Source organism: Orcinus orca, chromosome 3 (genome assembly GCF_937001465.1).
Source record: "Orcinus orca chromosome 3, mOrcOrc1.1, whole genome shotgun sequence".
Lineage (NCBI taxonomy): Eukaryota > Metazoa > Chordata > Mammalia > Artiodactyla > Delphinidae > Orcinus > Orcinus orca.
This window is the reverse complement of record NC_064561.1, coordinates 133,036,179-133,063,159: the sequence shown is the minus strand read 5'-3', so window position 1 is coordinate 133,063,159 and position 26,981 is coordinate 133,036,179.

The following is a 26,981-nucleotide window of genomic DNA, read 5'->3' as shown; positions in this document are numbered from 1 at the left end:
TTTCATTGCTGAAAGCTAGTCTCCGACCTCATTTTGTACATGAACAAAAGATAAAATTACCTCTGACACCTACAATAAAAAATATACTGTTGTAGAATAAAGCATTGTTACTAGAAAGAAGTTATCCAACCAGTTAGGCCTGTGGTGGCTGCGTAAACAGGACTATGTTCCCTTTTAATGTTAGTATTCCACAAACCCTGTGGGCTCATAGGTAAACCAAAAGTACAATCGGCCCTGGCTCATGAGTTTATAAGGGTATTTCTCCCTAGTGATCTTGCTTTGATATACAATGTGAAAGATTTCGGCATTGCAAGAAGTCCTGGTCACCAGCATCTCCCCATTTTAGCTACTTTCACCAATTAATTATACAATTATTAAAGCAAAATACTGATAAAGCTCATTACATATGCCTTGAACAGAGGTATAAAGAACTTTCTGTAGTTGTTCATTCCCTTCAAGAGATCCTGGATTGTATAGAAGTATTTTCTGAAATGCTTGTTTAATTGTATTTCTTTTTTTCCAGTATACTTGGCTTTGGACCATTAATCGCAGTTCTCCCCCTCTTGTTTCTACCTGGCTTCTTTTCTGCCTTTCTCTCCTCTTTGGTTCTATATCCCATTCATACCCATGAGTAGAAGAAAGCCCAAGAAAGCAAAAGTTCGGTTGAGATGGTGAAATACTTTGCACTAGAGACAGAGGTCTATGTGCTGTTCCATTGATTTCCCCCATTACTTTCTTTCACTATTTGCTGTTGTTAGAAATAAAAATTCAGTGCATGAATTTCAGTATCAAGAAAAATCATGAATGCAATTAATTGAAACCTACCTCATTGGACACCAATGAATGTAACTAGGATACCAACCCGTTGTCAAATAAAAGGAAAGAATTAAGAATTAATACTTTCTTTAACCTAACAGGCTTAGTTGATGAGGAAAGTTTCTTCCTTACAGAAGAATTTCTACTAATAAATGTGAAAGGAAAGATAGGAAATAATTATTTGAAACCCATGAATAACTGATTCAGGCAAAGATCATCTGTGGTTGCTACCATTAGTTGAAAAGCTGATGGGGAACTTAACAATGGAGGAATCAGCCTGTCACCATATGAACCCTCTAATAATCGTGGCATTACTAAGAGTGGAACAACCAGACATTGTGGGCCTCCTCATATGATATAATAGAATGCTCACAGTACCTCCATGAAGTGTTCTTGGAACAACAATTTTTTTAAAATGAACTTGAATATAAACAAGACTCTAGAGTTAGTAAATACGGGAGATAGAGAATAAATTGAATAATACCACAAAGAAGCAAACAGATAACTTCAGAATGTGAGACATTCTTCAGGGCAACTTAACTGATTTCTGCAACTACAGTCTCTTGGTATCTGCAGGGGATTTGTTCAAGGACACCCAAGGACACCAAAATTCAAGAAAGCTCAAATCCCTTATTTAATATGGTGTAGAATTGGCATATAACCTACGCACATCCTTCTGTATACTTTAATTCATCTCTAGATTACTTATAATACCTAGTACAAGGTAAATGCTATGTAAATAGTTGTAAATGCTATGTAAATAGTTGCCAGTGCGTGCCAAATTCAAGTTTTGCTTTTAAGAACTTTCTGGAATTTTTTTCCTAAATATTCTCGATCCATGGTTAGTTGAATCCTCAGATGCAGAACCCACAGATACGGAGAGCCCACTGTAGTCAACAGCAGTGGATGAAGAAAAAGGGAGAGAGCTGGAACAACAACCAAATGCCACGTGTTTGGATCCTGATTTGAACAATCTGAGAAATTTTATTAAGGAATGGATTTTAGATAATACAAAGGCACTATTTTTAAGTATTCGGTGTGATAATGGCATTATGACTATGATTTTAAAGTTTTATTTTTGGAGATTCATAGGTAAAGTATACAGGAGTGAGATAACGAAGTCTGAGGTTTACTTTTTGAAAGTTCAGCAGAGGCAAAAAAGGTTGCAAAGTTTTTATAATTATAATTACATATAATTGTAATCAGGGTGTAAATGGAGGTTTACTGTACTATCTTGCTATGCTTATATGTGTTTGGAATTGTTTTACAATAAAGATTCAGACATGGAAGAGAGAGAAAAAGGCAAAGAAGTACAAATATATACTAATATGAAAGGACGTATAAACTTTAAAACCTAAAATCCAAAGCTTAGACAAAATCCTAGCTTTCTAGGAGCCCACAAGTTTCAAAGTTTCAAATATCCTATTATGGAGGAAAAACATTTCATGAGAAAATGATGCAATGAAGTGTGTGTGTGTGTGTGTGTGTGTGTGTGTGTGTATTTTTATATTTCTAATTCCTTAAATAGCAGGTAACAAATGTAGTCTTTAGCAAAATGATCATATAGCCAGATAGGTTCCTAGCAGACAACGCACATGCAATATATGAAATAAATATTTTAATCTTACCGCATTTTTTAGACCCTTAAATGAATAAATATTCATTTAAAAATAACAGTTAAGAGTTATTGCCAGTGTAAACACCAAACAAATATAGATATGCCCTAGAACAGATGTCTTATTATTAGTTCACTGTAATTGTATACATGGAAATGTAAATGTACCAAACCAAACAAGCACTGGTTTTGGTACCTTGCCCTACATTACAAAATGCCAGATCCCTGGGAATTAGAAGACCTGAGATTCATCCCTCCCCTGCCTCTGACGTATTCTATGACCTTGGGCATGTTCATTCATTTCTCTTGGCCTTGTTCCCCCATCTATTGAATGTACATAACAATTTCCATCTACTTACCTTGGGGAAATGGTGAGGACTAATGAGAAAACATTGGTGAAGTGCTTTGAGCTCCTCAGGAAAAAAAATATTTTTTCAGTCCTACAGTATATTATTACATTTTTTTTTGACAGAACCACATAAAGTTTCTGATTTTTAGATAACAAACCAAGCTTTATAATCAGCAACAAACACTACATAGATAACATTTCCTAGCAAGGAATGCCGTCCAAACAACTTTTTAATTGCACTCAGATTCAATTCACCTTTAAACCTCATAGTTTCACTAGAAAGGCTGTGAAAATTGTAATTAAACAGAGAAGATTTTCAAGATTTCAGCTGTTCACTTAAACGTCTAGAATGAAAGGTTTTAAAACCTGAATTCTGGTTGGATGTGACTGTTATAAATTCTGATTTTAATTGTGATAACCACATGGGAGCAGAATAGGTTAAAATTAGTAATTAATTTTAGTTCTTAAACAAAATTACTTTCTAATGTCCCATTGGATAGTAACGGTGAAAAAATAAAAGTGTGCAGGGAATATTGATTCTTTAGCTAGACTCACTAATGACAGGGATATTCTAAGTTTCCTTCAATTAAGGAAATAAAATATATAATAAATGCATTTTAATATGTCAGCAATTCATTCTGAGTATTGAAATGCTGAAAAGCACAGATGTATGGTTTTAGTTTAAATAGGAGAGGTTAAAAAAATACTTTTTTTCTTTTTTCACTTTTTAACTCCTTCATCCTCAGTCTATAAATTCAAGGATATTCAGGTAAAGTCAATTACGTGTGAGGACCCTCCAGTGGTTTCCCAGTGTGCTGATGATTAAACCCAAACTCCCCACCACAGGCCATAGGCCTTGCTCAGGCAGCCCCTGCCCACCTCCTTGCTCTCATCTGCACCCATGCAGCCTCGTTCATATTGTTCTTACCTCTGTTCCTTGAACTTGCAGATTTAGTCTTTGCACTTGCTATTCCTTCCAGCAGGATTGTTCTTCCTTCATTTCTTTACATGCCAGCCTCCTTTTCACCATTCAGATCTCAGCTCAAAAGTCACCCCTTCAAAGAGGCCTTTGCTGACCCCCTATTGTCAGCAGCCGCCTCCCAACCTTACCTCCTACCACATCACCCTGTTTTGGCATCATAGCATTGATCACTTTCTGATTTTATCTTGTTGATTTATTTGTTTGTTTGTTGTCTGACTCTTCCCTTTCATTCAGCAGAGGCATTGTCTCTTGTTCACCTCTGTTTCTGGTATATTCCCATAAAAATATTCCAACTGTTCAATCCATGCATTCAGAAATTCAGTCACTGCATTGTTCTCTAGCAGTAATCTTCATCTTCTCTTCCCTATCTGTTTTTCTGGAATCTAAGGTTGAAACCATCTAATCCCTAGAAGAATGCTCCAGAGAAGAGAATAGGCAACTCACTTTGCCTAGTTTATAACCCTTTTCTTTTTTTTACATCTTTATTGGAGTATAATTGCTCTACAATGGTGTGTTAGCTTCCGCTCTACAACAAAGTGAATCAGTTATACATATACACATCTTCCCATATCTCTTCCCCCTTGCGTCTCCCTCCCTCCCACCCTCCCCATCCCACCCCTCCAGGAGGTCACAAAGCACCGAGCTGATCTCCCTGTGCTATGCGGCTGCTTCCCACTAGCTATCTACCTTACGTTTGGTAGTGTATATATGTCCATGCCTCTCTCTCGCTTTGTCACAGCTTACCCTTCCCCCTCCCCATATCCTCAAGTCCATTCTCTAGTAGGTCTGTGTCTTTATTCCTGTCTTACCCCTAGGTTCTTCATGACATTTTTTTTTCTTACATTCCATATATATATATATATATATATATATGTTAACATACGGTATTTGCCTTTCTCTTTCTGACTTACTTCACTCTACATGACAGACTCTAGGTCTATCCACCTCTTTACAAATAGCTCAATTTCGTTTCTTTTTATGGCTGAGTAATATTCCATTGTACATATGTGCCACATCTTCTTTATCCATTCATCCAATGATGGACACTTAGGTTGTTTCCATCTCCGGGCTATTGTAAATAGAGCTGCAATGAACATTTTGGTACATGACTCTTTTTGAATTATGGTTTTCTCAGGGTATATGCCCAGTAGTGGGATTGCTGGGTCATATGGTAGTTCTATTTGTAGTTTTTTAAGGAACCTCCATACTGTTCTCCACAGTGGCTGTATCAATTTACATTCCCACCCACAGTGCAAGAGGGTTCCCTTTTCTCCACACCCTCTCCAGCATTTATTGTTTCTAGACTTTTTGTTGATGGCCATTCTGACTGGTGTGAGATGATATCTCATTGGAGTTTTGATTTGCATTTCTCTAATGATTAATGAAGTTGAGCATTCTTTCATGTGTTTGTTGGCAGTCTGTATATGTTCTTTGGAGAAATGTCTATTTAGGTCTTCTGCCCATTTTTGGATTGGGTTGTTTGTTTTTTAGTTATTGAGCTGCATGAGCTGCTTATAAATTTTGGAGATTAATCCTTTGTCAGTTGCTTCTTTTGCAAATATTTTCTTCCATTCTGAGGGTTATCTTTTGTTCTTGTTTATGGTTTCCTTTGCTGTGCAAAAGCTTTGAAGTTTCATTAGGTCCCATTTGTTTATTTTTGTTTTTATTTCCATTTCTCTAGGAGGTGGGTCAAAAAGGATCTTGCTGTGATTTATGTCATAGAGTGTTCTGCCTATGGTTTCCTCTAAGAGTTTGATAGTTTCTGGCCTTACATTTAGGTCTTTAATCCATTTTGAGCTTATTTTTGTGTATGGTGTTAGGGAGTGATCTAATCTCATATTTTTACATGTACCTGTCCAGTTTTCCCAGCACCACTTACTGAAGAGGCTGTCCTTTCTCCACTGTACATTCCTGCCTCCTTTATCAAAGATAAGGTGACCGTATGTGTGTGGGTTTATTTCTGGGCTTTCTATCCTGTTCCATTGATCTATCTTTCTGTTTTTGTGCCAGTACCATACTGTCTTGATTACTGTAGCTTTGTAGTATAGTCTGCAGTCAGGGAGCCTGATTCCTCCAGCTCTGTTTTTTGTTCTCAAGATTTCTTTGGCTATTCGGAGTCTTTTGTGTTTCCATACAAATTGTGAAATTTTTTGTTCTAGTTCCATGAAAAATGCCAGTGGTAGTTTGATAGGGATTGCATTGAATCTGTAGATTGCTTTGAGTAGTAGAGTCATTTTCACAATGTTGATTCTTCCAATACAAGAACATGGTATATCTCTCCATCTATTTGTATCATCTTTAATTTCTTTCATCAGTGTCTTATAATTTTCTGCATACAGGTCTTTTGTCTCCTTAGGTAGGTTTATTCCTAGATATTTTATTCTTTTTGTTGCAATGGTAAATGGGAGTGTTTTCGTGATTTCACTTTCAGATTTTTCATCATTAGTGTGTAGGAATGCCTGAGATTTGTGTGCATTAATTTTCTATCCTGCTACTTTACCAAATTCATTGATTAGCTCTAGTAGTTTTCTGGTAGCATCTTTAGGATTCTCTATGTATAGTATCATGTCATCTGCAAACAGTGACAGCTTTACTTCTTCTTTTCCGATCTGGATTCCTTTTATTTCCTTTTCTTCTCTGATTGCTGTGGCTAAACCTTCCAAAACTATGTTGAATAAGAGTGGTGAGAGTGGGCAACCTTGTCTTGTTCCTGATCTTAATGGAAATGCCTTCAGTTTTTCACCTATAACCCATTTTAAAGATGAAGTTACTTCTGTCAGAATCAGGGATTAGGAGCTTTTTAAGTCACATGCTTCAAACTGATGAGGGAACTTAATCTAGACTAGGCCCTCCATCAAGTCCAAGTCCTGATTTTCCCCAATCTGGTCTACATCTGAAGGTTTACTTGCTAATGCAAGCAGTCAATGTAACTCAAGCTTTATTTATAAATGTTCTAGTAGCCAGGGAACCTGTTACTCCTACTTTATTCATTAGCTCAACAAATGTTAATTGAGAGCTTGCTTACTGGTTCCAGAAATTTAGTGGGTTCTTTGCAAGACAAGATCACTTTACAAGAGATATAAAAGTAAACAAGATATTGTATTTGTCTTTAGGGGGCTAACAATCTAGTAGGGGGACCTAGACAAATAAACAAAAAATTAAAATACGAGAATAAGTATGGGGTGTCAGGAGTAAGAAGGGGCACCTTAGTCTAGGGTGGGTGTAATGCTGAAAATGCTTCCTGGGGAACATGGCACTTACACCGAGATCTGAGACTGAGTGTAGTTGATAACCGATATCAGGTGATGCAGGGAAGCAAGAGTGTTCCAAGTGGTGAGTGTAGTATAGACAAAGACCAGGAAATAATTGAGCCCACAAAAAAGAAACTCACTGACTACAGCAAGGTTTGGGAGAAGGGGAGATTGGAGGGGATGAAGCTATAGAAATAAGTGGGGACCAGATCATGAAAATTTTATAAAGCTAGGTTGAGAAATTTGGACTTAATTCCAAGGGTAGTGGCTATCTAGTACTATCTCTTTATAGCAGGAGAGAGACATGATTAGGTTTATGTTTTAGAACGATCACTCTAGCCACAATGTGTAGATTGGATTTTCAAGGATAGAGACCAAAGGCAAGGAAGTGATTTGGAAGCTTTTTGCAGTTACTGAGGTGAGAAATGGCCTGGACTGTTAGTGGCAGTGGTGGTGGGGAGAAGTGATTTGAGATATGTTAGCAAACAAAAGCAGCAAGACTTGGCATTTGGATGCGAGAAATGATGGACAGGGATAGATCAAAGATGACAGGTGGCTGGCTTGGGAAACTAGGTCGATGGTAAGGCCATTCACCTAGGTAGGAAACTGAAGATGAGAGGAGGTATGGGAAGAAGATGATAAGTTTTGAATATACAGCACAAGGTGGTTCTGTTATATCCAAATTGATATATCTAGCTGGCAGTCGATCATCTTGGGCTAAGGAGAGGAATCTGAGCAAGAGATGTAGAACGGGGAGCCCTTGGCATAGAGATGGTGGCTGGAGCCATGGAGGTGGGTAAGAGCTACTTTATGGAGGTATGTTGGGAAAAAAAGAATCGGTTAATTTTTTTAAAAAACAATTGACTTCTTTCTTGAAAAAGGCTAAAAATATATAAATATGCAATCAAAAAGACAACACTGAAGCAGTGTATCATTATTGCTATCAGAATTTACAGGCTTTTAAGTTCAAGGTTAAGTGCCCAAGATTAGGCAAGTATTAAAAGAACATGTGGTGAGTAGGTCAGAATATTTTCTTGCACAGGCAATATAGCTAATATTTTATAATAACTGTGAATGGAGTATAAGCTTTAAAAATTGTGAATCACTCTGTTGTACACCTGAAACATATAATGTTATACATCAATTATACTTCAATAAAAGAAATCATTAAACAGGAAAAAATAGTTTTTTCTTTTTGGGGAGCTCTGTACTACTAACTGAGGGAGCCCATGCTTTTTCCCATGTTTCTTCTACCTAATGAGCTTTTTAAAAAGTGCTTTGAAATGTACAAATGTGAATTGTATGGGGTATTTCTCCTAAGGTAAAACCTCTATCCTGTCCCTTCTGGGAATTCAGTGCTCCTGTAAACCAGTGAGGCAGCACTCAGGCACACTGTTCAAGAACTGAAGTTAACTTTGCTTTGTTCAAAGTGCCATTTTCCAAGATATTTGTTTACATGTTTGTAAAGAAAAGGGATCCGTAAGATCTGGAGACTTTTGTTTGGGCAAGAAATGTTACAGGTAAAAGAAATAGAAGGAAAACACTGTTCCTGAGCTGTTTTGTTCTTTTCTTGGGCATCACGAGCTTGAGAAGGAAAGAAGAACATGTACTGAACACCCACTAAACAAGTTTTCCACCATTAACAAATTTAATCAATTAGTCACAAAATCTAGTACTATCTGTAGGCTCTCAGAAAGTGATTTCTGTAATGTCCTAATTTGTATTAGAATGTGCAGTTAGGTCAGAGGCCCTAATTCATTTTCTGAGATTCATTTCATTTAGAACTCAGAGACCTCAAGCATCGGGCAGAAAAGCAGAAAACGTGTTCAAACCTATTTTTTTAAGTTTATTAATTTTTGTTGATGATGCAGAGAATCTAGCCCTCCTTCTTGTAGAAACATTGGGAAAAAGTGAAAGAAGAAAAGAAAAATTCATCATAATTCTACATCCCAGCAGTGTTAATATTTTGCTGTATTTTCTTTCATTTATTTCTTCAAATGAACGTTTGTATGTGTATATGCATGTACTTAAGACAGATTATAATGTATCTGAAATTGTGATGAGTCTCAAAATTGTTGGCTACGTTTAATTTCATGTTTGCTTCTTCCTTGTAAAGAAAAAAAATCTTTGTCATCTTAAAATTGAGAAACTACAAGTGTATTATTTTATCAGAATTGAATTTCAACTATTTTATTCAGAGGTAAAAGCATGTGTTCATATTAGGATAAAATACTATAAACTGGAAAGAGGTTATTTAAGAGTATTTTGTGGAGAAGTAGGAGCTATAAGAAAAAGAGTGGTGGTGGGGAGACTGGGAGTTTGTGATTCACATGTACACACTGCTATATTTAAAATAGATAACGGACAAGGACCCACTGTAAAAAAATTTTTTAAAAAAAGAAGAAAAAGAGCAGTGGCGAGCAAAAGGCGATTTTTAGGAAAATTTAATGAAGTTCTAATCAAATACAATTAGATATCCAGGTATTCTTAAACCATAGAATTCTCTAATAGCAGAGCCAGCCTTATTAATACATGTCCTGGACACAAATATACCCTCAACCTAGAGGAAACATTCTAATGTCTTCCTTCCAGGAATTCAGTAAAGACAATATTCATGAACAAAACTATATTAACACAATAAATTAAACTGATAAGATCCCTCTTATCTGATGTTCCTGTCAGGCGAGTCTTCATTACCAAATATGATAATCTTATTTTTCAACACATAAGAAAGAATAGTTCCTCTCTCCTGAATATTCCTCTAATTGACTTAAGTGTTTATCCATTCCGAGATTTGTGCTAAAGTCTGGGGGTATACCTGTGAGCACATGCATACAGTCCCTGTCTTCTTGGAGGTGAGAGTCATGTGGGAAGCAGGGAAAGTAAAGTAAGTCCAGTGCAGTGAAATAATAGACAATGAAAGGAAGTACAGAATGCTCTGGAAGTAACTGGGAGGGTTTCTTAACCCAGAGTTGGGGGGCTGAGAGGCTTTCCAGGGGATGTGATATCTATGTGAACTCAAAAATAAGAGTTAGCCAGGTGAAGATGGTGTAGCCGACCATTCCAGAAGTAAGAGAGGGCCAAGGATGGGAAGGCTGGAGCATAGAAGTGGGGAGTGGCAAGAGATGATGATGAACAGGCAGGGACCACATCCTGAAAGGCTGAGGTCTGGACTTCTTCCTAAGAATGATGGTAACATGATTAGATCACTGGCCACAAAGTGGAGAACAAATTGGAGAGAGAAAGGACTAAAGATAGAGAGGCCAGTGAGGAGACTGTGGAGGTAACCATGAGAGATTATGTGATGCGCCAGGTTAAGGTAGTTGCAGTGGGAACAGAGAAGACTGGACACATTGAAAGGTGTTCACTTACATTACTTCTAGTCACTTCTGCCTCAGGAATTTTCCTATCTAGGTGCCACAGTGACCAATAGCAAGGAAAAGAAGATAAGTGTGGTTCAAGGGCTTGCCCTCAAATAACAAGTTAGATCAAATAGGGATTTTATTTAGCCATGTTCCTTGTCAAAAGGAACATGTTAAAACAGGATCCAAATTATGTGGAAAGGGAGGGAAATTAAAACCAACAGTCAGATGGATGGGAAAATGTATATAGTCTTTCAAACTTTTGATATTGATTTAAGCAGGAATAAAAGGTTACTATTTTATTAATAATTTCAAGTTGAGTAAGTAATATGTTATAAAATTTCAAGTAGTTTCAAAAGGTATGAAATGAAGATTCTCCTTCCCACCTCAACACCTACCTGCTCTTTAGGTCTCCCTCCTAGAGGTAATTACTACCAATTCCTTGTATCTTTTCCCAAAGATGTGCTGTACATAAAGAAACATATGTTATAGCATAGTATCTTTTTAAAAATATATTTATTTATTTATTTTACTTTTTTGGCTGTGTGCGGTATTAGTTGTGGCACGCAGGATCTTTTGTTGCGGCAGGCGGGCTCTTTGTTGTGGTGCACTGGCTTCTGTCTAGTTGTGGCATGCAGGCTCAGTAGTTGCAGCGTGAGGGCTTGATTGCTCGGTGGCATGTGGGATCTTAGTTCCCTCAACAGGGATCAAACTGGAGTCCCCTGCATTGCAAGACTGATTCTTAACCACTGGACCACCAGGGAAGTCCTTATAGCATAGTATCTTGATATTCGATTTATTTATAAATTTATTTATTTTGGGCTTCATTGGGTTTTCGTTGCTGCATGCAGGCTTTCTCTAGTTGTGGCAAGCAGGGGCTACTCTTCGTTGCGGTGCGCGGGTTTCTCATTGCCGTGGCTTCTCTTGTTGCAGAGCACAGGCTCTAGGCACATGGGCTTCAGTAGTTGTGGTGCGCAGGCTTCAGTAGCTGTGGTACATGGGCTCAGTAGTTGTGGCTCGCGGGCTTAGTAGCTCCATGGCATGTGGGATCTTCCCGGACCAGGGACTGAACCCGTGCCCCCTGCATTGGGAGGCGGATTCTTAACCACTGCACCACCAGGGAAGTCCTCAATATTTTCTTTAGAGAAGTCAGGTCTATAAATATTCTCATAAACTTTTTGACAAATTATTCAATGACCTGATGTTTTAATAACATATCAATATATTTTTGTAAACAATATAATAATTCTTTTCCAGATAAGCAGATCTTATTTTACATTTAAATAAACATTTAGGAAATTTTAGGATTCTGTGAACTGAAGTGTTTTATAAATACCTTGAGAGCTAGAATAAGACTTATCAGTTGCTCAGCCACTGTCTTGAATTTTGTATCCTTTCAACCTTTTGTACACTTCTTGTTCGATTCTAGTCAGAGAGCCCCTTACTACACCCAATATTCTCTTCTCTCAACCCCAGCTGTATTGTGTTGAACAGTCTACCACTGTTTCCCTGAAAATCATCTCCATTCTTATTTTTTTTAGAAATTATTTTTTAAAATAAATTTATTTATATTATTTATTTATTTTTGGCTGCACTGGGTCTTCGTTGCTGCGCACAGGCTTTCTCTAGTTGTGGTGACCGGGGGCTACTCTTCATTGTGGTGCACGGGCTTCTCATTGCAGTGACTTCTCTTGTTGTGGAGCACAGACTCTAGGTGTGCGGGCTTCAGTAGTTGTGCTCGTGGGCTTAGTTGCTCTGCGGCATGTGGGATCTTCCCAGACCAGAGCTCGAACCTGTGTCCCCTGCATTGGCAGGTGGATTCTGAACCACTGAGCCACCAGGAAAGTCCCTCATCTCCATTCTATTCTTCAAAATACTTAGAAAACCAACCTCTTCCAAGAAATTGACCCTAAAACACTCCAACCTCTGGAGATTTAAAGTGACTCAAATATGTTTTGGATTCCTTACCTGTTTTATTTTTACTCCATTTTCCTCTCAAGCCTGAAGCCAACTCTCCCTCTGAATTTTTCAAAGGACAATACCTTCTCTTCAGTGTGTAAACGTGACTGCAATAGATACCTCTTAATTGTTAAGTTCTTCCTCTCATTAACCCAAAGTGCCCCCAAAAGCTTCCACCCGTTTGCATTTCCTACTTATAGAATTGGATTAAGACTATTCCCTTTTCTGTATAACAGCTGTTCACATGCAGAACACAAACATGCCCACCGCACATCATTGCCTTTTCTTGTCCAAGTAAAACTCTTTCAGTTTCTTCAGCTTTTCCTTGGATAACACTTCCTTTTTTGTCTTTTGGCTAAGATCTGTTGTGGTATGGTGTTTCTAGATATTTCATCATCTTGATTATCTTATATCCTTGCTTATCAATATCTGTCTTTGCAACACTCCCGTGACTAAATACAATGTTCCATCACAGAGTAAGTCCCCTTTCCACACTAGTACAGCACAGGGCTTGACCCAGGCTAGGATTTTTAGGTTGGCTGTGGGAGTGAACCTTGCTGGCTTGGGCCTGTGAGTTATAAACAGACATTCAATGGCCACTTCCCATGTAAGTGTGAACCAGAAGTAAGAGACAATCCAAAATGTCACGTAAGGGGAATAGTCAGGGGGCAAGAATTGGACCTAAAATAAAAGATGAATAATCCAGAATGGTTAAATTGGAGTTTTTAAATCTGTTCTTGGTTTCTTGTCTGTATGAAGTGAAGCCTACACGTTTCCAGTGACAATAAAGCACAGAAACACAGGGACAAGGAGCTGAATCTTTTTACCACATCCTATGCAAGACTTTGGTCAGGGAGAGAAAAATGAAAGGTGCTGAGCTGGTTTGAACAGGACTTTTACTGCTTCGAATGGGATATTCTATGTTGATTAATGTAGCCTCAGACAGCAGTCACTTTCTTAGTAGTGCATTACATTGTGGGCTCAGCTGAGACTGTGGTCAACCAAAGCCATCGGGTCTCTTATATGAACTGTGGCTATTAGCAGCACACAATTCTGCACTTGTACAATTTATTTTTTCCTCTTAAATTTGGAAATTTATATTCATCCTTATTAGCCTTTCTTTTCTGATCATTTTACCTGGTTTAGAGGTAAAATGCTTTGACGTTGGACAGCCTGAGCTCAGAACCCAGCTCACCCATTTTCTGGCTCTCTTTCTTGGGCAAACTACTTTACATTGCTAATATTATAATTTTCTTAAGTAACATTTTTTTCTTACTAACCATGTTGACTTTGTCCCACTTTGGCATCCATCCATTCATCTATTCATTCATTCAATAAATATGTGATTTCCTTGTGCCAGGTACTGTGTTAGGTGTACAATAAATGCCTTTTTCAGAGGTCTTCATTAAATTAGCTGTTAAAATTCTTGCATGCACTCAGATTCAAGGATCCACCCCTTGATATGTTAAGACATATCTCTTAAGCCTAGCTTTGTCTCTAGGTGATTAAGTAGATAGAAATCTGTTGCTGAACATGCAAAGAGTATGGTTGTTGAACCTGATATAAGTACAACTGAGTAAATTTTTCCCAATCCACAGGCACATCTGTACATTTTGTTAAATGCTTCACACACAACAGAGTTCAGGACCCAGTCAGTGTGATTAATGGAAGAACAAGAAGAAATGCATTAACAGATGTAGTCTCCTTAAAAATGTATCTTTTCTAGCCTGTGTTATGTTCATAGAATCTCTATTTTTAATAATCCCAAACTGGAAACAACCAAACAGTAGAGAAATTAATTGTGGCGTATTAACACATTGACATAATACATAGCAATGAAAAGAACAGGGTTTCTCTGGCGGTGCAGTGGTTAAGATCCACCTGTCAATGCAGGGGACATGGTTCGAGCCCTGGTCCAGGAAGATCCCACATGCCGCGGAGCAGCGAAGCCCGTGTGCCACAACTACTGAGCCTGAGCTCTAGAGCCAGTGAACCAGAACTACTGAGCCCAAATGCCACAACTACTGAAGTCCACACACCTAGAGCCCGTGCACCGCAACAAGAGAAGCCACCGCAATGAGAAGCCTTCACACCACAACGAAGAGTAGCCCTTGCTTGCCGCAACTAGAGAAAAGCCCGCGTGCAGCAAAGAAGCCCCAAATGCAGCCAATAAAACACAAAAAACAAATTACAGTTACACACAACAACCTGGATGAATTTCACAAAATAATGTCGAGTGAGAGAAGCCAGACACAAAATAACATACATTATATTATTCCACTTAAATACATCACAAAAACAGGCAAAAGTTATCTATACTGTTAAGAATCAGTCGAGCGGTATCCTTGGGGGAGGTAGTGATTAGGAAGCCTGAGGAGGTTTAGCCTGTATTTTGTAGTACTGGTCTTCAGAGTACTAACTCATATACCGTCCTGCTTAAGTCTTTCCGATAGAAATAAGATTTTGTCCATAAAATATATACAAGGCATGTAAAAGAGACTAAACCATATTTTGCGTAAATGTGTCAGCAACACCATCAAATTTATGTTTAAGTTAGAAGTGATTACTACTTCTTTCTTAAAATCCCTTCTCATCACCTCTATATCTTCTCAGGCCCAATCTGCTTTTTGAGATTTGGTTGCATGACCCAAGCATCTGGCAGCCCTTCTGCTAGACCAGCTGTCAATGAATGAAAAACAAGCAAGCTCTCATTGCACAATGTGTATCAAGTAATTCAGTTCTATAAAAGGAATACTGATTTGATCTTCAGTGGCTGGGGTCTGGCGGCCGGAAGGTGGTTATAACTAAGTCTGGTATTTATATCAACCTTAATCATTCACTGTGTACCAGTTGAGAACCTTGGTTCTAATAAGTTGGTCCCAGCCTTATATTTAATTTCCATAAATTACATGTTGATTATCTACACTGCAAATTATCTGCAATAAATTTTCTTTTTCCTGGGCCAGCTTCTTCTTGTAGTCTCTTATACCACTTTCCCTCCCATCTAGCTGGTATGTGCCAGCAGAAATAACAAACTAGTTTTTTGTTTTTTTCTGTACGCGGGCCTCTCACTGTTGTGGCCTCTCCCATTGCGGAGCACAGGCTCCGGACGCACAGGCCCAGTGGCCATGGCTCGCAGGCCCAGTGGCCATGGCTCACGGGCCCAGTTGCTCTGCGGCATGTGGGATCTTCCCGGACCAGGGCACGAACCCGTGTCCCCTGCATCAGCAGGTGGACTCTCAACCACTGCACCACCAGGGAAACCCACAAACTAGTTTTGATACTGGTGTAAATCAGTGCTTTTCAACTGGGATTGATTTTGCCTCCCCAGGGGACATTTTTGGTTGTCACAACTGGCATCTAGTGATAGAAGCCAGGGATGCTGGTAACATCACATAATGCACAGGGTACCCACAGCAAAGAGTTTCAGTTCCAAAAGGTCAGTAGTCTTAAAGTTGAGAAATCCTGGTAAATAAGGATAAAATAGGGAGTGATTTACAATTAACAAGTACATTTCAAACTAAAGTATGAGTTACTTGGAGGTTATCCTCTGTTTTGGATTCTCTATTCCACAGCTTTCCTCTATGAACAAGGAAAATGGACACTGATGCATCATTCCTCATGCATGCCCTTCAGTGGGAGACACCTCTTCTTTTCAGAGGAGAATGTCTAATGCTGGGCATCTGCACAATGGCTGAGGCATATTTATGGGCAGTAGAAATTTGTGTGAAGAACATTCCATAGAGTCTTAACCAAGAGTGTGGAAAATATTCTCAATGTCAGATCTTTTGGACTTCAGAAAGGTCAGTTCTCTGGGTATTTTGGTTTCTGAATGTTCATCCAATTTTTATGTATTCTTTCCATACCTCCAAGGCCTGTTTCAGTCTCCGTTTTTGACCCTGATTAACTGAGTTACTTGCATGCTCAGACTTCAATTCTGCATGACTGGACAAATTCTTGGAATGAACCTTACTTTCTCATCCTCATTCTAAAAGTTTTGTTAATATTGATAATTTTTAATTGCTTTTCACACTTCTTTCAGAAGTGAGCTTATAGTGCTCTTAAATTTACATTTGTCTCAACAGTTCTAGAAACAGCATTTCTTCTTTTAAACAAATAAATTAAATTTTATTGGGGAAAATTAAGTCAATACAATGCAAAGCTATAAGCTGGCTCCTTGTAGAGACATTTTTTCATTTTGTGGCTGTTCGTCTGCACTTCAAACCCTAGGTAGCTTACTGCATTCCAAAGTTGAGCCTTCAGTGTCTAAAGGGCCAGTTGAAAGGCCCAAAGAAATGTGCTGCTATTAACAGTCCATCCAGGACTGGTGTTCAGATTTGAAATTCATAATGGCATCTAAAGGAAAGGATTGGTTCCAGGATCCCTGCAGGAGCTCTAAGCCATGCCTGAAAAAAAAAAAGAAAAAAAGGAGGGGCCCCAAATTCTACCAACTCTTAACCAGACCTCACTTCTGATGATTTTGGAGTATGAGGAAGAAGTAGGGAGTGGGTCTTAGGACCAGTGCGCTGCCCTGGGAATATACTAACAAAATACACTTTAAGCTTCCAAGCTGGAAGGAAAATGTGTGAGCTTTCTTTCTTTCTTTCTTTTTTTTTTTAATTTTATTGAAGTATAGTTGAATATAGTTCCCTGTGCTATACAGTAGGACCTTGTTTTTTGTCCATCCTATATATAATAGTTTGCATCTGCTAATCCCAAACTCCTAATCCTTCTCTCCCCCATGCTCCCTCCCCCTTGGCAACCACAAGTCTGTTCTCTATATCTGTGAGTCTGTTTCTGTTTCATCGATATGTTCATTTGTGTCTTTAGATTCTACATATAAGTGATATCATGAGGTATTTTTCTTTCTCTTTCTGACATATTTCACTTAGTATGATAATCTTTAGGTCCATCTGTGACTGTGTGTCTTAAATTCAGGCCTAACCTGAACCCTGGTCCTCTCCCCAGAGCCTGGAGACTCGGAAAGTACTGGGTGTAGAAAGATAATTATGTGATTTTTTTCTTCTGGCATTTCCAGAAAGCTGCTGACCCCACCTTGGAAAAATGTGTTCAAGATGCATCCTAAATTGTACCTTCTTGTTGACTCTCTCTTTAGCTAAAATAGAGTAAGTGTACCATGATTATCATTATTTGACATGACTATAAAAATAATTATAATCACGGCAATGATTTCCATGAAAGCTCAATTAACCAATTTTAAACATAGCAGAAACACAAAATCTTAAAAGTAAATGTGGGAGACTTCTTAAGTAAACCCATAGCTGGAAAGTTTTGAAACACTTTATAATCACAAAGATGCTGTGTTGCAAGTCCCATATGGCAATATAGAGCCAGTAGAGTCAAACTGCTATAACTTGGTAGTTAAGAGCAGTGATTTGGTGTCAAACAGACCGCGAGTCAAGCCTTGATTTTGCCACTTACTATCTGAGTGGACTTTTACAAATGACTTCAGCTTTCTGAGCCTTAACTTCACGTTCAAAATGGAGATAATAATGGTACTTATCTCATGGACTTTTGAGAATATTAAATGACATATCGTGTGTAAAATCCTTATTCAGTCCCTCAATACATATGTTTATATTTATTATTCCTAGACACCAAGCAAGTAATAATGTTTTGGATACCTGTTTACCGAACATAACTGAAGTAAGGCAAGATCATGGTATTTAGTAAGTTTAATTTAATACTAGGGATCATCTGGAGTAATTTTTTACCTGCTTTATTTTGCGGAGCACAGGCTCTGGACGCGCAGGCTCAGCAGCCATGGCTCACGGGCCCAGCCGCTCTGCGGCATGTGGGATCTTCCCAGACCGGGGCACGAACCCGTGTCTCCTGCATCGGCAGGCGGACTCTCAACCACTGCGCCACCAGGGAAGCCCCTGCTTTATTTTTTTTATTGTAGTAAAGTATACATATCATAAAACTTACCATTTTAACCATTTTTTTTCAAATGCATACATAGTGAGCATTTCTGCCTGACCTGTCAACTGAATTGTTAACTCAAATATCATCAGGGGCCCGTGAGCCATGGCCGCTGAGCCCGTGCGTCCGGAGCCTGTGCTCCGCAACGGAAGAGGCCACAACAGTGAGAGGCCCGCGTACCACCAAAAAAATAATAATAATAATAATAATTATATATATATATCATCAGTAACTTCTTTTTAATTTATTTATTTATTGCTGCATTGGGTCTTCATTGCTGCGTGGGAGCTTTTCTGTAGTTGTGACGAGCAGGGGCTACTCTTCATTGAGGTGCACAGGCTTCTCACTGCAGTAGCTTCTCTTGTTGTGGAGCACGGGCTCTAGGTGCACCGGTTCAGTAGTTGTGGCTTGTGGGCTCTAGAGCACAGGCTCAGTAGTCGTGACACACAGGGTTAGTTGCTCCGTGGCATGTGGGACCTTCCCGGACCAGGGCTCAAACCCGTGTCCTCTGCACTGGCAGGTGGATTCTTAACCACTGCCTACCGGGGAAGCCCATTTTAACCATTTTTAAGAGTACAATTCACTGTATTAAGTACATTCACAATGTTGTGCAGACATTACCACAATCCATTTCTAGAACTTTTTCATCATCCCAAACAAAAATTCTATACCTAACAATAATTTATGTAGTCATTTTTAAGCTGCTTTTAAAATCTTTTTATATAATGGGAAGCACATGTCCCTTTAATATTATTCAAGTATGTAATCATTACTATAGAAAATTAGGAAATATAGATAAAAATAAAAATGAAAATAGATCATCTGAAATGTCACTCCTCACAATTAACATTAGTATTTTGGTATATCATGTCACTAGTTTTCCTCTTGCAAACATATACATGTAAAATGGAATGCTATTATGAGTTCTATTTTGTAGCCATTAAGAAAAAGAAATCTTTTAACTTAGTAATGCACATTTCAGCAGATGTGGCAAATGACCATTAAGAAGAGAGGCAGAGAACTACTTCTCCACTTAAAAAAGGCTTTGATAGGGAAGCCGTGAGGAGAGAAAGGCAAAAATGACTTGTTTTTATGAAGACCACTTCATCTGAAGACTAATTCTTCCCCAATCTACAGCTGTCATGATCCTAAGAATTCCTATAGTAACTCAGCCTAAAGCCTAATCACCATCCCTCATAGTCTCTCAAAATAGCATAAATAAATGAAAATCTTTTAAAAACGTAACACTCAAACCCAACCTAACAATGACTATCTCAAAAAGGAATGAACAGAGTAGTGGGAAAAGAAATGAAACGACTTCTCTGAATAAATCTTGTTATATAGTTTGATCATATAATGTATATAAATGTTTCATGTATTCTAAAATGAAAAATTTTTAAATTTAAATCAATCTATAAAAATTCAAAACAGACTGAAACCAAAAAACCTAACTTGAACCAAAGTAAATTAATGAATTGAAGCAAATGAACTCAATATCAAGTCAGTAACACAAAAAGACACAACTAAAAAGATACAAGAAAAATAATTATTTCAAGGGCACACCTTACCAGAACATATTCTAAGAACAAATAGAGGTACAAAGAAATCACAAACTGTATTCTGTATCTACTTGGTAGAGGCAATATTGCTATTATTATTTTGAAACTATTTAAAATATACTATAGATTAATGCAGATAAGTAACTATGTTGACATTAGGAACAAAGTTTTCAGTGTAAGAGAAACAAAAAGAAAGTCAAAGAACCTAAGTAAAAAAAAAAAAAATCCTACAGGATTACCTTGTTACAATGTCATATTTGAATTATAAATATTACTATCAGTATTTTTTCCTTTTCAAGTACAGATATTTCTTACTACTATCTACTGAAAAGGCCTAGAAGCAGTGACACCCCAGTAGCAATGATGAAATACTTGACCCAGGCAACAGTCACCATTGAATGAAACTGTTAGTTGAAAGGTGAATGAGAACTTTACCGTGAGGGATAATAAGGCCCTCTGCACATGACTGATCAATCTTAGAATCTCTAAAAGTAGAACAAGCAGATATTGCGTGCCTCCTGATGTGATGCATTGCACAGCATAGAGCACTTATCAGGTGTCCCTGGGGGTGGGGGGAATTGACTCTGAATCTAATCAATTCTTTTGATCCAACGTTCATTTACAGGAACTGCAGGGGATAAAGGAGCAAGTTAAAGGACACCACAAAAAAACAAACATTCCTCAGACTACTTATCTGGTTTCTGCAACTAGTTAATGGCAGAAGGGAAAGGGGAGGAGAGGGAGTGACTCTTTTAGAAGAAAAGAGGCAAAGAGCCACAGCAACCAAATACTGTGTGTTGACATTGTTTGGATCCTTATTCTAAGAATTGTAAAAACACATTTTTGAGGCCATCAGCACATTTGATTATGGTCTGGATTTTAGATGATGCCAGAGAATTACTGTTAATTTTGTTAAGTGTGATAATGACATATTGGTTATGTAAGAAAATGTCTTTTTTTTAGGTATTCATAACAAAGCATCATAAGACACTTGACATGACACAGTGTCTGGGATGCAGTTTACAATATTTCAGCAAAGAAAAAAAAAAAGGGAACAGATGAAGCAAATGTGGCAAAAATTTTAATGTATTGAATCTGGGTAATGTACATGAAAGTTTATTGTATAGTCTCTCTACTCTAGAATGTCTTTGAAATTTTTCAATACAAAAAATTGTTTTAAACTAAAAAAAAATTGTATCTGTTTTGGTTACTATTGCTATGCAACGTGTCATCCCCAAATGCACAGGCTTAAATGCAGTAATCGTCATATTGTATCTCATATTTCCTCTGGGTTGGAAGCTTGGGAAAGAGCTTGTCTGGGCAGTCCTGGCTCTCACAGTTTGTCATGTGTTGATGGCAGGAGCTGTACCAGAATGGGGAGTGAGAGGCAGGGGCAGGGCAGGGCAGAATGGCAAGAAAGGCTGGAACAGCTTGAGACTGGCCAGGCAGCCCTCTCTTTCTCAATTCCTATATGTAGTCATAGGGCCTCTCCATGTGGGTGAATTTGATCTTTCTCACACTTAATGGTCTCAGGGCAGACAGAGAATTTACTTGGTAGCTGATGTTTTCAAAAGCCAGTATTGGGCTTCCCTGGTGGTACAGTGGTTGAGAGTCCGCCTGCCGATGCAGGGGACACGGGTTCGTGCCGCGGTTCGGTAAGATCCCACATGCTGCGGAGCGGCTGGGCCCGTGAGCCATGGCCGCTGAGCCTGCACGTCCGGAGCCTGTGCTCCGCAACGGGAGAGGCCACAACAGTGAGAGGCCCATGTACCTCAAAAAAAAAAAAAAAAAAAAAAAAAAGCCAGTATTCCAGTGAACAAAGTGGAAGCACATTGCCTTTTATGCCCTCACCTGGGAATTCTCATGAGTGTCATTTCCTCCGTATTCTCATGGTTGAAGCAGAAGAAGAAGCCAGCCCATTTTCAAGGAGAGAGTTCATAGATTGCATTTTTGGTTAGAGGAATGCCAAAGAATTTGCAGACATATTTAAAAACTGCCACATCATCCCACACATCTGGTGAACAGTCCTCAACTCAAAATACCACAAAAGAATTGACAGTCTATTTATCATGGTTACTCATAAGCAGGGACTTTTCTGATTCCTAAGACCATGGAACAACTGATTCCTTCTGAAATTCCCATATAGCTTATAGAATAACCTAAAACTTCATAACTTGGTATGTTTTAAATTACCTTATGAGATGTCACATGTGAAAGCCCAGCCCAGTACTGGGTCCACAAATGCTGTTGATATCTGATACATGTTTAAATTCCTCGGAAGTTTTTACTGCATTTATTAATGGTGAGCGCGCCATTAATAAGTTGTAGTAAGTTGGGGTGACCTCGTGTTTCTCTGAAAGGCTTGGTATAGTTACAGTTTGTAGGAGGAAGGGAACCTCTGTAGAAACTAAAATTCATTCTAAAATGTTGCAAAATGGGCAATAGTTAGAGATAACAGGGAGGGTGTCATTGCATAAGCCAGAGTGCCTATTTTGTTTTCCATTTTGTTTTTACTTTCTATCAGTTTTCTTCTTCCCCAGATTGCCTTTTAAAAAACTTTCCTGAGCAACAGAAAAATAGGAGCATCTCCCTTATGTGATGTATGAATGTGTCATGCCAAAGCTTTTTATAGAATACTAATGATTTTTGGAATCCAATCTGTTTTAAAATATTTCTGAAGATTTAGCAAAACACACACCAGATTTCTGTGTCTATAAGAAGCTTCAAATTTTCTTTTTAAATCTTAAAAGTTAAAGATGACCTTAAATTATGGTGAAATTCATTCCTAATGTAAATTAATGTGTAATTTCCCAAACTGATAGAAATGTTACAGATAATTCCTATAGCTATGCAAAGAAAGAAAATCTAATATTCTCTTTCCCTTAAATTTAATATTTTAATATTCTAACATTTTCTTTTCCCTTAAAGGTCCCTTAAAATTATAAGTCATGTAAGCAATGGGCTAATTATAAATTATTAATATACATTTATTAAAATACTTTATTTTCATTGATGTTACTGTTTTACTTATCAACAAAAAATTACATTGTGTGTTCAAACTCTTCACTAATATAGACTGCCTATCCTTCCAACCATTATATAAAATTCAGTGCCTTCACTTTTCCTGTTTATCAGCCTTTATTTACCTAGGAATATTTGTGGAATTGATATTTAGTTCCACATACATTGGTCTAATAATCTTAAGAACTCCATGTTCCAAATCAGTCAGTGATATATCATAGGGCTTGAAATTTCAGAGATTCAAAGCCTTCTGACTGAATTCAGTTGTGATTTTTATATTGCAAGCAAAAAAAAAATATATATATATATATATAATTGCAAACAGATGAGTTTAGAATGATCTAAAAGTCTTTCCATTCTCTGCAAAATGTCTTATTTACCTTTTAAATCATGTACTATAAGAAAAATGCTTTTTTGTAGATGACATTTTATTGAAATCAAGTGTAGACCTAAAAAAAAAAAAAGAGGAGTACTACATGTATTTTCTTTATTACATTCTTTGTGGAATACGTTCTGGAAAAATAGAAGGCATTACAGAAATCATCTAACTGAGGAAGAAATTCTACTCTGCACAAAACGCTCATTGATGTCAGTGGGAGTTCTGTGAATGGAACAAATGTTGAACTTGACCCTGTAATGTTTAAACTGCAATCTTCCTGCTCTTGGCAGAGCCTGACTTCCCACTGAAAGGCGTTGTAGTCTGTGCAGGGATTACACAGCGGGTTAATAGTCTAGTTTTTCACTTCTTTTGGAGCAACAGATGAAACACATAATACCTTCCTTTAGGGCTATTACATACTTTTAAACACAAAAGACTTTAAATGAGGTGGTATGAGAAAGTAAAAGGTAGAGTCTGTGGATGAAAATTTATGTTGGTAATGATTTTTAAACTACCTTCTCTACGGGTGGCTCAGAAGTATCAATGAGTAATATATACATTTAGGAAAAGAGAAGAACACCAAGGCGTTAGACACCACTTAGCATATCAGTATTGAAACCATGCTTACTCTATTTTTGTTTTATTCCATTAGATATATGTAAAGAATGATTATCAGCAAGATTCCAATGCAACTGTTTTTTGGTAAAATGAGATGGGATGATTATAAATGAAGTTAAGAGAAAACACAGTATTATCACTTCAAGGTAAACTACGGCAGTACCAAATTGGAATGGCTCGTTTTCAGTCCCATGAATAAAGTGTGACTCTACAGACATAGAGAACAAATGTATGGATACCAAGGGGTGGGATGGGAGGAATTGGGAGACTGGGATTGACACATACACATTATGGATACTATGTATAAAATAGACAACTGATGGGAACATACTGTGTAGCATAGGGAACTCTACCTAATGCACTGTGGTAACCTAAATGGGAGGGAAGTCCAAAAGGGAGGGGATATCTGTATGTGTATGGCTGATTCATTTTGTTGTGCAGTGGAGGCTAAAACAGCATTGTAAAGCAACCGTACCCCAATAAAAATTAATTAAAAAGAAAAGAATGTGTGACTCTAGTTATAGATCTAGTACAATCATTTATTACTGCTTCAAAAAAATGAGCATTATGTTCTGGAGAAAAGATTTTGAAATCATCTAGTCTCTACAATTATACTCAGGCACTTGAATAACACCATTATCAGGGTCTTATTTTTAGTTGTTTGTACTTGATGGGATATTTTCCTCTTATTTTGTATGCTTTTCAACAATGCATACACATTGCCTTTATAATAGAAAGAGAGATAAAAGAGAAGAAAAGCAAGGGACCAGCTTTTGTTTCAAAGGAGCAGAGGAAGAGGAAGATGAAGAAACAGGAAGTATTTCGAGATGAAATTAAAGTTGCTTTTGATTTTATTTGACAGAAGGTTGTGAATTATGAAAAAAAATTCCCCAATGACTAAAAGTGGAAATGGTGGCTTATATAAGGTGTGGAAAATGTACTGTTACAGGTATTAAACATAGTTATAGGACTGCCTAGAATTGAATAGTTGGCACTTAAGCTTTGGTCTCAGATTGCTGGGTTCGTATTCCAGCTCTACAACTTCCTACCTATGTGATCTTGTGCAGGAGGTTATCTATTAACTGGATACATAATTTATTATTCTGATAAGGATGTATGGAAGAAGAGGAGGGAGGGGAGAGCTTCGGAGAAGTTTTTGGAGGCCAGGTTGTGATGCTTGGATCAGCTATAGAAGTCAGATATAGTCACCCCTTGGTATCCGCTGGGGTGGGGCGTGTGGGGGATTGGTTCCAGGATGCCTGCAGATACCTAAATCCATGGATGCTCAAGTCCTTTATATAAAATGGCATGGGATAGTCGGTCCTCCCTATCCGCAGATGCGGGACCAGGGACGCTGACTGTACTTGCTTCCACAAGTAGCTAAGAAGCCATGAGAGAGCCATGAGCCTCCAGATGTCCCAAGGCAGTTTCAGAGTACCCCTTGGTTCCAGGGTGCAGTAGGACCCCGTTTCCTGGGAATATCAGACTCATTCAGAAACTGAACTGTCTCTAGCTGTTTTCTTTCTTTTTAACAAATTCACAACTGTTGATGGAAGGAAGGAAGGAAGGAAGGAAGGAAGGAAGAAGAAAGAAAGAAAGAAAGAAAGAAAGAAAGAAAGAAAGAAAGAAAGAAAGAAAGAAAGAGAGAGAGAAAGAGAGAGAGAGAAAGAAAGAGAGAAAGAAAGATATAGGGATGTATTATAGATTGTTTATTTTTTATTTTTTTGGCCACGCTGGCAGATTGCTTGTGGGATCTTAGTGCCCTGACCAGGGATCAAACCTGTGCCCCCTGCGGTGGCAGCGCAGAGTCCTAACCACTGGATGGCCAGGGAATTCCCTAGATTGTTTGTTTTACTTTATCCACACTCCTCTTACTGTCGATGTGATTTTTTTTTTGTACTTTTTCCCGCTTCATATATAATATACTGAAATGAATCTGATTTTAGGAGAATTTAAACAAAATTTTTTTTCTCTACTTGCTCTTTTTAGTGACTTTTAACTATCATTTTTCTTCTCCCTTAATCTGTTCTGTTTCCTACAAATTTATTTCAATCTTTTAAAAATATTTTACTTCTATTCCTAGTTTTAGGTCTGCATTAGTCTTTTTTAAGAAATTATTTTAAGCATACTTTCGTCATCTTCTCCCTACCTGATTCCATATTTACTCTCTATTATTTGCTTTTATAATAGTTGACAGGAAGCAAGTCTAAGAAGTGTGAAGGGTTGAGAGAGTTCCCCTTACAGAGCAGAAGGAGAGAGGCTTCCTTTTGTTCCCTTCCTCACTCCTGGGCTATTCCTGCACTTGCCTCCTTAGATCCTTCACAAGATTCTCCAGCCCCAACAGAAACTTACTCCATGGACCTGGGGGAATTTGGGGGTTAATTCCTTTCAGAGCCTTAAACTCATTACACAAACAGCACTTAAAAATTTTTTTTATTGAAGTATCATTGATTTACAATGTTGTGTTAGTTTCAGGTGAACAGCAAAGTGATTCAGATATGGATATATATATATATTTTTTCATTTTTCAGATTCTTTTCCATTATACGTTATTACAAGATATTGAGTATACTTCCCTGTGCTCTTCAGTAGGTCCTTGTTGGTTATGTACTTTATATACAGTAGTGTGTACATGTTAATTCAAAGCTCCTAATTTATCACAACCCCCCCCAAACAGTACTTTTGATTTGCTAGAAAAATTTGCTACCATCTCACTATGTTCAGCCCTTATTTGAGGAAACTACAATCTTAAAATCCATGGTTTCCAAAGTGTATAATCTTTGGAATTTGGCAAACTGTGGCGGATACATGTCCAGAAGCCTGGTGGTCTGGCCTAGGGGAATACACCCGAAGAGGGGCTCACTAGCATATGCCCAGGTCTGACCCTTTTGGGGTGGTGCTCCTGAGCTTCCCTACACACATTCATGGACAGTGGCACCAAAAAGATTGTGTCTAGTTTCTGGGACCATGTTTCAAATGACAAGGAATTCCCATTTACTTGTCATCCGATTGGCTTACTTCCCTTTCTGTGAAGGTCATAGGAGTACCCTTTGATACACCCCACTGGAGTTCCTTTTGCTCACTGAGATTGCTGGAAAGGAACTATCACCCCAACTACGACAACAAC